The sequence below is a fragment of the Pseudorca crassidens genome, chromosome 12 (genome assembly GCF_039906515.1).
Source record: "Pseudorca crassidens isolate mPseCra1 chromosome 12, mPseCra1.hap1, whole genome shotgun sequence".
Taxonomy (NCBI): Eukaryota; Metazoa; Chordata; class Mammalia; order Artiodactyla; family Delphinidae; genus Pseudorca; species Pseudorca crassidens.
Genome location: NC_090307.1, coordinates 59,831,196 through 59,845,764, shown reverse-complemented (window position 1 = coordinate 59,845,764; position 14,569 = coordinate 59,831,196). Strand labels below are relative to the sequence as shown.

The 14,569-nt window shown below is 46.6% G+C and overlaps 1 protein-coding gene across 1 annotated transcript in view; it reads left to right on the top strand.

Moving 5' to 3' along the window:
• Nucleotides 1–14,569, top strand: part of LOC137204047 (lethal(3)malignant brain tumor-like protein 4) — a 267,106-nt gene that overhangs the window by 197,814 nt on the left and 54,723 nt on the right. The gene's annotated exons all lie outside the window — the stretch shown is intronic.

The window sequence follows — 14,569 nt, the reverse complement described above, 5'->3', positions numbered from 1 at the left end:
AGTCCATCTGCTCTTCTAAGATATGACTCTTTCCCACCCTTTAGAGTTCATCTCAGATGATCCCGTCTGAGCAAGGCCTTCCTGGCCACGTTATATCACTGTGATTTTCCATCTCACCACTCCCTTTGCTCCTCTGTGCATATCACAATACGTAATTACTTTAATTGTCTGTTTCCTTGCTTTCTGTCACTAGTCCCCATGAGACTGTCAGCTTCATGAGTGGAGTGTCTGTCAGCATTTCCCCAGTGTCTGGCTTCCAATAAATATTTATCTGTTTATCCATTTCTCTCTCTAAGAGTTGGTTAATAACTTATGCCAAAACAACAAGCATCTCGAGAGACCAGCCTGGGCTCTCGCCTGCAACCTTTATGGAGTGAGGTCTTGAGTAGTAGCTATGCAATTAGTCTGTTCAGGCCCTAGTAGGGGACACATGGGCCAAACATCCCCCACAGCTAACAAAAGAATCTTTCATGAATAGGAAGTCGACAGGCAGAAAAAGGAGATTTCCTGGTTGGCTTCCGTGTCTAAGTAATCTTGTCATCGTTCTTTCGTTAGCTTCTGCTTGATTTATGTTTGGAAGTAATTGTGATGCTTGATTATACAATAAATTAAACAGAACATTATTATGAAGTTAAAGTGTATATTAATAGTAGTACAAACTACTATAAGAATATCTGTGACCTTTATAACTTATATTAAGGGCCTTGAGAACATTGCTAATTTATTTAACTGTTAAACATAAACAAGCATAACAGAACGTAACTTGATAGAAGATATAGCTCATTTTTATTCCATTTAGTTCATTACCCAGCAGAGGTATAAATACGACAGAATGAATCGTAAATACTATACCATGTGGCCTGGCACATTGTTTATCCTGTTAAGTGAGATAAATGACTTAAATCTACATTAAAGAATAAATGATTAATGAAGCCCTCTTTGGGACCTTTGGGATTAGAAACATTTGGGACCCAATTTCGAATTGGGAATTAGAAAAATTTTATTCTGTCAGAGATGGAAATTCACTTAGATTATAAAATAGGAGTTAATGCAGTTATAATCCAGATATGGAATGATACATATGCTGATGGATAGATGTCTTTCCAAGGAAAAATTGAAGATGGTTAACTTAGCCAGGTAACAGCACATTTCCAATTTCATTCTGTTTTAAGGAGAATTTCATAAGGAATCTTCAGTACTCGTTCTTCCAAAATACAGCAAGCAAGTAATCAGCAGTTTTAAGAGTCCCTAAGTACTCATTGACTTGATAGACAATTACAGCATATTGTGTTAAAAAAAAAAAAAAGTTAGCTATTTTAGAAGTCCCTAATTACAGATTTACATGATAGACTTATCAGGGAAAATAATACAGTTCAAAATGTACTCACAGTCTTAATGATATTCCTGTTTTAAATGCTCCTTGTTGAAGTGCTCGTCCTGTATACTCTACCTGCTGGAGGGGTGAGGGCAGGATTCACTCACTTTGTTCTAAAGCTTGGTCTCTGGTGCCCTGTGCAGGTTACCTGCTCCCCGTAGCCACACGCCGTTCACAGCTGAGGTGTCCTGTGACCAGGTGGTCTTAGTTGTCCATTACAGATGCTGGTAGATTGTGTCTAAACAAGGTACATCACTGGCACTGAAAACAAATGCACACTAACTCCTAAAAGCATGGAATAACCCAGTGGTTTGACAGTGGGTGAAACCGGTCCTTACCCTGTTCCAGTTTATGAGTCACATCGTTCCAGGTTTGTGGACGTCAGCACATGGACGTCCACCTTTCAGGATTTCCCTGACAGAGTTGTCACCCTCTTCAGAAGACCATAATGCCTTCAAGAAAAGTGGACAAGATGCAATTATTATACTCCTATTCCTTTGGCCCCCTACAGGGCCTGATTGATGGGATCCTTGGGTGATCGACTGCCTGCCTGGAAATACGACTGGAGAGGGAAGGTTTTCCCTTCTTAGGGGGTAGTGTTTCTGTTGTCACTGAATGAAGGTTTACTTGGTATCACCAGTATACTGAGCACTGTGCCAGGTCTTGGAAAGTCCTTTGGGACATAGTTGTGCACTGGTGGCCAGGATGACGAAGCTTGGAGGGAGAGCTGGCCCTGTTACCCGGCACCTCTGGGAGCCTTGGTGGAGGTCATGCAGGGCACTGCAGCGCTAGCTGGGCACCGGGATTCGGTGTGAGGAGACAGAAATTCCTCCTCCCGAGATGCTTTCTCCTGTCCACACCTACTTCTTCTCTCACACTTAGGGCTTGGAGGTAGGTGAGGGCAACTCCACAGCTGCTTTAAAGACAAGCTTAGTGCTGTTAGCATCTTGGAGATGTTTTGTTCCTTTGTCTTTCCTCGTATTAGAAAGATTAAAAAGTACTTGTCCATTTTATTTTATAAGTAGATACATCTGTAAAGGACTCCATGGAATGATGATAGAATCAGATATTTTTCATGTAAAATAAACACTATATATTTGCATTATTAAAGAAGCTGTATGGAGATTATGGGGTTTGATTTCCATTTCACTCTGCATTTTAAGCAACCAAGAATCAAGAAGTTGAAAATTTCGGCTTCCCTGGTGGCGCAGTGGTTGAGAGTCCGCCTGCCGATGCAGGGGACACGGTTTTCGTGCCCCGGTCCGGGAAGATCCCACGTGCCGCGGAGCGGCTGGGCCCGTGAGCCATGGCCGCTGGGCCTGCGCGTCCAGAGCCTGTGCTCCGCAACGGGAGAGGCCACAACAGTGAGAGGCCCACGTACCGCAAAAAAAAAAAAAAAAAAAAGAAGTTGAAAATTTAGACACAAACCTAAACTTGAATGAATACTGCAAATGACAAACTTATAGAACTGAAAATATACAGAATTATTGGGTAGCTAAGAGCCTTCGGCTTATACATTACTTTTCATCCATGTTTTGTTATTCATTTTAAGCCAGAAAGTAAAAATTAGAATTGTTTTCCTTGGCAAAAGAGCGAGTTTCACTTCACATGAGATCACTGTGATTATCAGAGAGGGCAGAACACCGGCTACTTCTTGGGCTAACAGCTCTCCGTGCCAGCACACCCGACAGCCCGACCACAGACCTCTCCTCCATGCCCTGCTCCCGGGACCCACGTGTCTGGGAGCTCCTTGGGCCGAGGCTGCAGACGCACGGTCAGAGCTGCCGAGGCCGGGCCAGCGGCCTGCTGTCCTCTCCTGCATCTCGCCAGCCCTAGAGCATTCTTTAGAATGCTCCTAATTTGACTGGCGTCATCCCTTCACAGACATTTTCTCTCTGCACCATTATTTCTGTCAGCACCAAACAGTTGAAGGCATTGAGCAGGACACAGCTGCTGATAGCATGCCACTTGTCCTTCTGCAGCCCTGACCCTCTCCTTCAGGACACCGTGCCCTTGAATCATCCTACATTCTCCTTATTGCTGGTTTACTCGGCTGTTTTCCTGGACTTGAAAAGCCTTTATGTCCTGAGGAATTGTAAAGCTGAGTAAAAGAAACGTGGTTTTGCAAGTTTCTGTTCTTCAATGTGCATTGTGTTTTCCGGATTGGTGAGAACATCCTCCATCATTTTCTTTGAAGTCATCGTCCTCTTTTTCACGTCAATGGACCTGTTTTGTAATGAAAATCATCAGAACGGGAGGGGACTTTTTAAATATAATTCCTCTGACCAAATTTTATGCAATGCCAGGCATCCAGGGAAAATTTAGCAACACAGTGGAGTCACCTCTTATTCTAGGGGTAGCTTCTAAATTCAGCAAGTGAGGCGAAAAAAAGTGTTCAGTCACAGTTACTGAAGAGTGTGTTTGTGTAAGGCCAGCACAGGGGGTTACCCGTCCATCAGCCAGCTAGACGGTCGGCAGGGTCGGGGAGGTGAGTGATGGGTGTGAGGTGACGGTCCTGTTGTGGGTACCGCATTGTGAACACCCGGGCCATCATGAGCTGGGGTGTCTGCTCCCATTATGGGGAGCACGGGGCAGGGGGCTGAGGAGAGGAGTGGGGTCTCTGACTCCGAGCTCGTGCTCCTTCCCATATCCATCCGCGGTGGCCTGGTGTGATCACCCAGACTTCATTCTGTTCATTTCAGGTGTGTGACGACGACTTTGACATGCGTGGCTACTCCTGCTGTCTTTTAAAGCTAGGGATGGTTGACTAAGAAAGATTGTGTGTATAAACGTATAAAAGTTGAGATTATAGCAGTTACTTATGGGGCAGTGTAGCAGAGGGAAAGAGCCCAGAGCTGCAAGCCAGGAGCCTTAAATTCTTGTCCGAACCGCCAAAATACGAGTTATGGTCTAGCACTAATTATTTAAACTTCTAACCCTTTATTTCCTTCCTTGCAAAAATAACCGGATGGACTCGGGCAGTGGTTCCCAGCCTGGATGGGGAACACTTAAGCAATAAGATTCAGAAGCTTGCCTCTGGAATTCTGATTTTGTGGGACCTGGAGATTTCTATATTTGAACATCTTTGTGCCCCTGCCTCTGTCCTCTGGTGGACTCCCAGGCTCTTGGGATCCTGCCGTGTCCATGGTCTCTGACCAGGTGTTCCGACCGGACCGACAGGGCAGTGAGGGTCCGTGCTCCGGGGATGCTCGCCCAGCCAGAGGCAAGTCAGGCTCGGGGTGGTCGGAGCCTGCGACGGGCGCCTTCTCGGAACGGAGGCCTTTGTGTCTGTTATTTGCTCTTTCCGTCCGGCAGCACGTGGAGGCCCGGCCGATGGTGTCCCCTCCATGGAGCTCCCCTCCCCGGGGCAGCTCTGACACACCCAGGAAGGGCTGTTGTCTCTCAGGCCTGAAATCCAGCCTGATTCAGAGTCACTGTGATCTGGGCTTGGGTCTCGGGGGCGGGGGGCAGGGGGGGAAGGTGAGCAGCTCCTCCCGTTTCATCGGAGCATCTGTTACAGACACGACGGAGGAGGGAGGCTTCCTTCCCCTTAGAAACGTGGCAGTTCTGACAACACTGTTCTCAAGTCATTCAACGTGGGAACTTCATTAACTGTCAATTTAGGATTAGAGTAGGAACCATGGGGAGAAACGTAATTATTAATAAGTATTTAAAAGTGTTTCTCAAGCGACTCCGAGCATTTTCCATTAAGAATGTCCAAAAGCTCCGTGGTGAGGAAAGTTCTTAGTGTGGGCACACGAGGTCAAGGCCAGTTTGAGGAGGGACTGTGGGTGCCATGGTACCTGCTTTAGGTGTAATCTGCAGGTTATTGGGATGGTGTTCTAATTACCCCACTTTGGAGTCTTGAGTTATAGGGTGTGTTTAATTCTTCTAAATAACTTTTATATTTATACATGTTTGGTTACGAGAACAGATGACGTTTCTGTCAGCAACTAATCAGTTTGATTTTTTAGTCAGCAAATCATGTGTGACACTTTCAGTGAAAATGGAACTTATTAACTAATTTCCTCTTTTAGTAAAAGGGGGGACAATTAGTTCAAGGATTGGGAAACCTCAAAAACAAGTCATAAGCAACCGTGGTTTACTTACAGTTTTAGACCTGTCCGTTATCTCCCTTCATATGAATAAGGAAAATCCTGGGAATAAGGACAGCCTTGTGGCTTCTGTTTATGTAGTATCTTGTTGCACAAGGCACAGTTGGGGGAGCGGGGGGGAAGAGAGAGAAGTAGAAACCAAGAAATGAAATCGAGAGTGGGAGAGAGAATGCACGAGAATCAGAGGAGAGGAGGGGGTGGATTGCAGCATTTTCACTTAGATTAGGTGGGAGTAATCCATTTACATAAACCAAGCACCACTTTTGTCATTTAAAAATAAAAGCGGTTTTCATATAAAAGATCAGCTAAATTAGGAGTTTCAGAAAGTAAGAAAGTAGTCTTGGTTTTTTATATTATCTTTGAGAGAGAATTTGTGTAAAAGTTAAGGTTTAGAAGACAAGTGCATCTGCTTTGATTTCTTTCTTAAAAATAATGAAAAAAATGAAATAGGACCGTCTAGTGAAACAGTATTTGTACTGGATGCTTTCCGATGCTGTATTACCCTTCAGTTCCTCACAGTACGGTTATCAGTTATTGAAAGAAGTAGGTTTCATTCAATTTACTTCAGTTACGTGTAAACCAATTTCTCTGTGTGCCTGTGTCTCACGACTCTTCTGCTCCTAAAATTCTGTGCTTCTGTGTGATCTCTGTGGACCCCTCCCAGTTTCCCCTTCCATAAATCAAGGAGGTCACTTTCCTGAGTTTTTGAAAGGTTAAAAACGGGTTACAAGGCAGGTTGGCATTTTATGAAGGCCTGTGCTATTCAGTAATGAAAAAAAGAGCCTAGTCTTGTGTTTTTAAATGGATGGTACAAACTCTTTACTTTAGAATGTTTGAAGGAGAGGTGTATGGGCTCAAACGTGTATTTCTCCCTCTGTCCTCAATGTCATTACAGCCATATGTCACGTACCACCACTCACACTTCCTCCCAGCCTTGTATCCTCCTCACGGTGGCTCAGGCCAGTGCACGGCCAGGTCTACGGTGCTTTCATCTGGTCCCTTGGGCCAGATCGCCCCATTTTCCAGCAAAACCCTGGTCTCCCTGGTCCTGTGCCCGCACGTAGACAGGAGACCTTCCCTGCCCAGGATCCTTGTGTAGTTTACCAGCTGCACACTGTGCCATTCGGTCTCTCATTTAAAACTCTACATGTGATGAGTGCATTTTATTATATTTTGCTAAGAAAATCTTTGCCAGCTACTCTGCTGTCTCCTTTTAAATATGGAGCAAAGCCCCCATGTGACATGTTTCACTTTTCACCGTGGCTGCTCAGAAGCTCTCTCGGGTCTGCTCTGTCCACGCTGCTGTCTCTTCTTACCCCAGGGCACTCTGTGAGGTGGAACCAGTGTGATTACTGTTAAGTCCACTGGTCTTTCCCAACTCTTCCTCCTTCTAAATGTTTTCCTGCCTTAGGTAGGTGGTTAGTTCACCCTCTTCTACTATTACTGCCCTTGTTATACTTTAAAGGTTTTTTAGATCAGCTGATATTTACATTTTTAGAATCCTTTTAAAACATTATTTTACTGCATTCCCATTTCAGAAAATTATTGTTCTATTTCATTTATATATCATGAAATCTGACAGCCTGAAACCTAGTACAGGCAGCCATGGTGCTTGGTTACATTATTTTCTTCTTCTTTTTGAGGAACTCATTATTATAGCACAACAGGTGTTTATTGTCCCTAATTTCATCAGGAGATCGAGAATAGGTATGATTAACCTATAATTTCAGTTGGAATGATATGCTTATTATTTGCATCCTCCAACATTTGGGGTAATTACTTCATTAAATCTTTTTAGCAAACTATGATATAAATTTCCTGGGGGGTGGGGCGGGAAAAAACAAAACAAAACAGGATACTAGCCTAAAAGTTTCCAATCCAAAATAAAGATAGCGGAAGCTTAATTACTTGGAGTGAGAACATGTGCATATTTCGCCAGTTTGCTTTATTTTTAAATGTTTAGTCCTAGATTTAATCCTGTTGCTCTCCTTGCCCTTAATCTCAGCTGATGATCTCACTGCCTATTTGACTGAGAAAACAAAAGCTCTCAGTGGAGAAGCTGGTCCTCCCGTCCCCACACGCTGCCTTCCTTCCCTGGAGGCCGGCCATGCTCGGGCCTCGCTGGCCGTGACTCAAGGACCTTTCCCCACAACTACACCCTCTCCTTCTACATTGTCAGGTTCCTTCTACGGAAACATTCCCATCATCACTCAAAGAGAAACAGTAAGGAAAACACCTTCTTGACCACAACCCACTTTCATATCACCTTTTCTACTAAAACTCCTCAAAAAAGTAGTTTGTGCCATTGTTTCCCCCTTTCTTCTCTCCCTTCTCCCTTGAAGGTCAGTCTGGCTTGTTGGTGTCTGTCCACTGCAAGCCCCAGGCATCACAGCCTTCGTGCCTTGGCCCCGGGCGCATGGCTTCCCGGCCTCCTCCCTCCTCCTTCCTTTTAGTCTCTACCTGTTTTGTCGCCCAGAGCTCAGTCCTCAGGCCTCTCCTCCGCTCCACGGACACAAACTCACTATGGCATCTCAGGGAAGGATGTGGTTGAAATAACTTTTCTCCACGTTGCTCCCCAGCTCTCAGTGTAGCTCGCATGAGGGAAATGCAGTTTTAACCTGCTCTGTATCCATCCAGCATCTCCCCTGCATGCAGGTGCCTAGGGGTGGCATCCTGTGAGTCATGTTCATTTGGGGATCGGGCCACGTGGGTAGAAACCGGAGCTCAGAACATCGCAGATCACTGGCTCCCACCTCAAGGTTCCAGACATCCCTTAACTACCAGCAGTTAAGAATCTCTCTGATCCTGGTCACGGCTTTAATGCCAGGCACGGATGCCTCAACCACAGCATAGAGCCAGCCTGTAGCCCTTCCTGAGCTCTGCGTAGAAGAAGTAAGCACTGCTCAAAGAACAGGCTGCAGTAAGTTCAGTCCTCAGTGACTCACTCCCCACTCGGTCCTTCAGACGTGCCCTGTCAAGCCCGGCGTCCAGCGGAGGCCTCACCGTGGCCCTTGCCACCTCGCTCTTGCGCCCTTTCCATTGTCCATGCGGCTCCGGCCACGCTGGCCTTCCTGCTGTTGTCCCAGGACGGCTCGTGCCTTCACTGCACACAGGATCCTGTCCGAACATCAGGACCTCTTCCTTGATGACTCTGCCTTGAACCAGGGTCCCCACTGCCACCGGTCACTTTCTCTTCCTCCCTCGCACTGTCACTGATGTTACACTGTTTCTTTTTTTTTTTTTTTTTTTTTTTTTTGCTGTACACGGGCCTCTCACTGTTGTGGCCCCTCCCGTTGCAGAGCACAGGCTCCTGACGTGCAGGCTCAGTGGCCATGGCTCACGGGCCCAGCCGCTCCGCGGCATGTGGGATCTTCCCGGACCGGGGCACGAACCCGTGTCCCCTGCATCGGCAGGCGGACTCTCAACCACTGCGCCACCAGGGAAGCCCTACACTGTTTCTATTCGTAGTTTACTCTGTCTCTGGCACCAGAAGGTGAGCTCAAAGTGGGCAGGTCTTCTATTTAGTTCACCGTATCTCTAGCATCCAGGGTACACATAACAGGCACTTGGTATCTCTTTAAATGAATGAATAATCCTCAGTGGTTGTTTTTATTTTAAAATTAAGAAGAAATAATGTATCTTTCTTGTCTGTTATCAGTGACATTTGAATCTGTTTTCCTTTTCTGTATCCACTCTAGTGGCTATTACCACCGGGTGCTAATGTCATTTCTCCATAAAACGCTTGCTAAGTGACTGGGGTTGAACTGCATCCTTTCCAGCAGCGGGTAATGAGGGTTGAAATAAGGCTAAGAATGTTGCTGCTCGATCCTTACTTGCAGTGCTGGCCGGCATCAATCTGGGGCTCACTTATATGTTTAAGTGAATAGATCATCTTAATTTGCTTCAGTCAGTGTCAGTGTTGTCATTCTGCTCTGGGTCATCTCTGTACCAAATAACAGTTGGGAGAGGAAACTGCTTTCTGCTCAGAAGGAGGGAGATGATTTCAGCTTCTACCCCATCCTGGCTGGGATGAGGACCCTTCTCATCCACATTGCTCCCAGTTGCCAGTTCAGGCCATTTTGAAATAAGGACCGCTCCCTTTCTCATTTTCTAGAGATGAGAACAGCCTCTTGTATTTCTTGATTTTGCCTTTGACCCCTTACATCATCTTTACATCACAACAGGTCTACCACTCACATGCAACCCTAGTTTTTGTTTTAGAGCAATTCCTTGATTTCACAAAAGGAAAAACAAAATGCAATTGCTGTTTTATTGTAGGGCTTCTTCAGCCGCAAGTAACATAAAAATCTGTTCACAATACCTTCATCAAAGAGAGGGTTGTTTTTCCTACATGACAGACACTGATGTGCTAGGCCCACGCTGGCAGGTCCTGGGTCCAGGCTCCGTCATCCTTCATTCTCTGCCCTCTTCAACACGTTTGCTTCTGTCCTTGTGCTTGTCACCTCATGAGCCCTTATATCTACGTTCTGTGAAGATTGAGGAAGGGGGAAACGGGCAAAGCAGCATAGCATCACCTAAAAGTAGGCAAAAAAAGTATTTATGAACATCCAGCATTGCCCTCCCCTTAGACTGTACTGCCACTTCCGGGTGTGAAAGAGGCTGGGAAAGGCGGCCGTGTCAGCCAGGTGTGGGCACGTTGCTGCCCTGAGCTGAGTCAGGGCTCCTTATCAAGGAGGGCTCGGGGAACGGGTGTTGGGTGGGCACCTGCAGCGTCTGCCCTGGCAGCTGTGGTAACAGAGGAACTCTGTGAGAATGGGGGTCCGTGAGGATGCTTTGTTGTGGTCTTGCGTTAGTACAAACATTGTTCGTTACTCAGGTAATTTCCAGTTCACAGGGGTATTTTCCATTTCTTTTTTCCCTTGCAGCAACAGGTCTACCATCAGATGTACTCCTGCCTGAGTAAAATTTTCGTAGAAGACTTGGAATAAATTAGGAGCTATTGATGCTGCTGGTTTTAGCGAGTAGCTCGCAGTAGTTAGCAGACTGAAGATTGATTTTAGACAATCTAAGCTCTGAAATGAGAATAATATGTGATTATCTCACAGCACTGTGGTCAGGATGTACCAAAACAGCGCTTAGAGGTGGTCACTGTTGCTGTCTTTGTAGTTATTCATTCGTTCACAAACCACACTCTTATTCAGCGTCTCCTGCGTGCCATCCCTACTGCGGCAGGTGGGGTGCAGCGGTTAACAAGCTAGATGAGGCGGATGTCCTTCTGCCCCGGACTCACCTGCCAGGCGATGAGCAGATAGACTAGGGAGGGCATTTCAGGCAAAGTGGTAAAAAGAAGGCAAGAAAGGGTGATACGGTCAGCGATGCTCTCTCTAAGGAAGGGATTTCGAGCTGAGAACATTTTTTCTTGAGACCTAATTCTCCAAATAGCCAAGTTACAAGTAAGATATTCTTGGCAAAAATGCAGTTACTTTCTGGGGAAAAGCATTAATTTTATCGTAGGTTCCCTTTTTTCCTAGAGGCAGTAACATGAACTATTACAGAATTTACCGGTTTCTTTTTCCCAGCAGATGGTTCTCTGTCTAATTCACCATCGAGTGAACCCATTAAACTGCATCATACAAAATTGCCAAGAAAACTGTTAGGTTCTGTGCATTTTCATTGCATGTTCTCCTTGACTTCTTCTTTGTATGTCCTTGCTGTGGTTCTTAATGAAATAACTCTTCTCCGATAGTCGGGGTCATGCCTCTCCTTACAGATCCTACAAGGAGAGAATTACGACACCCATCAGGGATCTGGAGATAAATATGCATTGATAAATATTTGATGAAATTGATAAAATATCACTTCAAGCCTTGATTGAATCAAGTGCATTAAAATAGTCCTGAAATACTCAGTAGCCTTCATTGGGAGGCTGCTGAAACGTTGTCTGCACAGAGCTGCATCTGGGCTGGCAGGTGGGCACTGGCTTGTTGGCCTGTCTGTGGGTTTAGGTTCTAGGCCTTTGTGCTGGTGCCTTGGGAGCGTGTTGTGAGGCACGGTTTGGAGAAAAGTCTTTTTATACCCTGTGTTTCTTTCTTTTCTCATAGATTTTTTTTTTTTTAACTGTTTGACACAATACTTCTTAATTAGGGGCTTGTTTACAAGTTTTAAACATTCATTTGTTTAATAATTGTTTTCTTTTTCCAAGCTCTTTCTGAAAGCTACCTTGGGGTAGGGCAGCTCTTATTTCTGCTTATCCCTCAAGGTGTTTCACAGAGTTGTGAGGGTGTAATAAGTGTCTAAGGCATACTTTCCTATTGTTCAGTAAATTTAACAAAAATCTATTTGAGGTGCAAATATTTGTTCTAACAGCATCATACACTGGGACCCAGCCTTGGTCAGTACTTTTCTGCAACAGAATCGTACTGTAATGCCAATTTCTGGTTTCTATGTCAGCCTCTCTTCTAGACTCTGAGCATCTTGAGGGAAGAGGTATGGAAGGCTCATCGAATCATTCAGTGAGCATGTCCTGAGCAGTGACTATGTGACATACTAGGCAGTGCCGACACAATGGTGCAGTACACCCAGGCTCGCAGCTCACGATTCTAATATGAGAGAGAGAGAGAGAGACACTAAACAAATACATCATTTAATTTGTAGTAGAGGTAAGTGCTATTAAAAAAGGGAACCTAACCTACTCTTGGAAGTTAGCCTGAGGAAGTGAAATGTAAGCTGTGACCTGAAAGATGAGTAGGAGTTTTCCAGGCTGAGAGGTAGGAAGGTCATTCCAGCATGCAAGTGCTCTCAGCTGTGAAAGAACCTGGTGGGTTCAAGGGACAGGAAAAGGCCAGTATAGATGCAGAATATTGAGTAAGGGGAAAGATCAAGTAAGACGCATCTAGAGAAGTAGATAGGAGTTGGGATCAGGTAGGCCAGGCTAAGGATTTGGGACTTAATCCCAAGAGCCATGAGAAGCCATTGAAAGAAGCTAAGAGGGAAGTGATGCAGTGAGATTTGTGTTTTGAAGATGTCACTCTGGTTGCAAGATGGGGACTTGGACTGAATGAAGGATGGTGCTGAGGTCGTTCAAGGGGGAGGCAATGATGGCTTGGGTCAGGGCACCCAGTAGTGATGGGAATAAGTTGGCAGGTGGAAATACCTAAGAGATTGAGAATTGGCCGGAAGTTGGGTGGAGTGAAATGAGGGCAGGAAAGATGTCAAGAATTAATGCAGTTTATTGAGACGAATGGCTCTAGAGGAAAAGAAGTTTGGGGACCAGGCGGTGACTTCAGTTTTGAACATGTTGAATTTGAAATGCCTTTAAGAGATTCCCAACAGAGATGTTGGGTGAAGAGTTGGATGCATTGGTCTAGAACGAACAGAGTGTCTGGGCTGTAGCCTCTGAGCATCTATAGCATATATTTGGTGAACGAAGAAATGGATGGCCCAGGAACAAACCTTGGGGTTCTCTGCCATTTTAAATTTCACCAGAGGATGAAAAGCTGGCAAAGAAGAGAATGCCCACATGCTGATGGCGAGAGTGTGATGTCACCAGAGCCAGTGGACAGTAACAGTTCAAGAAGGCGGTAGCCAGCTGTGGTCAGCCTAGCGCCAAGGCACTGAGTGTGGTGTGCTCTCAGCAGCGTGTGTTGGGCCTAATGCTGAGAGGTCACGGGTGACCTCAGAAGACAGGCTGATGTGGTTCAAGAAATGGGATGTGAGCAAGTAGAGAGAACCTCCTGAGAAGTCTGGCTGTGAACAGGAGAAGAGGGAACAGCAGCCAAAGGGGATGTGGCTCCATGGGGGAAACTGGAGTGTGTTTAAGTGTTGGTAGAAAGGGATCAGTAGTCAAGGGGCAATTAGAATATTTGATAGCCCAAAGCTCCTGAAGAGTGGGAGGAAGATGAGATCCTAACCTAAACGCTGAGGGTTCGCTCGGGGGAGGGCAGACTGCTCCCTGCACTGTGATGGGAGGGAAGGGGGGGAGGAAGGCCCACGGGTGAGCAGGCTCCTGTTTTCTCGGTGAAGCAGCAGGAGAGTCAGCAACTGAGTCCCGGAGCAGGGAGGTCAGTGGGAGGTTTGGGAGAGCCTGGAGGGCTCAGGTGATACTGAAGACAGACGTTTTGATCACACCTAATCCACACTGCTGTGTAATTTTTCCCAGAAGAGTTAGTTATGAAGAACACAGAGCAGCAGGATAACACAACTGATTCATGGCTGGCTTTTTGTTTTCACAACCAGATGTGATAAAAGGTCAGAGAGGCAAGAGAGTTTATGTCACGTGCAACAGAAGGTCGAATACTGGTGGATAGACTCAGACAAGGGAAGGGAGTCGTGATGCGAGGGGACTGATGGTGGGAAGGAAGGGAGATCAGTGGCCTGGAGGTCCCCGTGATGTTGGAAAGAGCCTCAGCAGCGGGGTTACCGGAGTAAAAGCAGCCTGACTGCGAGACGATTTGGGAAGCGGTGCCGTGCTGGGTGGCGACGAGATCCGGAGGGTTTTCTCTGCGTGTGCGGCCCAGCCGGGTTTGGGGACGTGGCCCCTGAGGATGAGCCCGTTAATGATCTGTGAGGGCAGCAGATGGGGTAGGACAACCGGGAGGGCGGGCGCTGGGGCCGCCTAGGGCGACGGTGGAGCAGGGACGGAGCGGCACCCGGGGAGCCGGGCCGAGGTCTTGCTGAGCGGTGGGGGCTGGGGGCTGGGGGGTGGGCCACGAGAGGCCAGCGGTGTTGGGGCCTGTTGCATCAGGAGTCTTCGAGGAGCAGGGAGGAAGCACAGTCGAGGACGGGTGCCGGGAAAAGAGGGCACTATTCTCTCTGCCAGTCCCGGGGCACGTGGAGTGTGAGAAAATGCACGTCTCCTCCTGAAGAAGCTGCAGGGTGCAATGTCTTCACCCCACAGGCAAGTTAAATCAGAGCTGGGAGTCGGAGAAAGTATTGAGATGAGGACAAGGACCCAGGAGCTTGAACAGGAGACAGAAATCTGAGAGCTGGGGAGGGAGGGGGAAGGTGTGGGATCTTCATCAAACGAGGCCCAGAGCAGCATGACAGGAGGGGGTAGCACATTCCAGGAGCCAGAGAGAGAGAGAGAGAGAGAGAGAGAGAGAGAGAGAGAGGGAGAGAG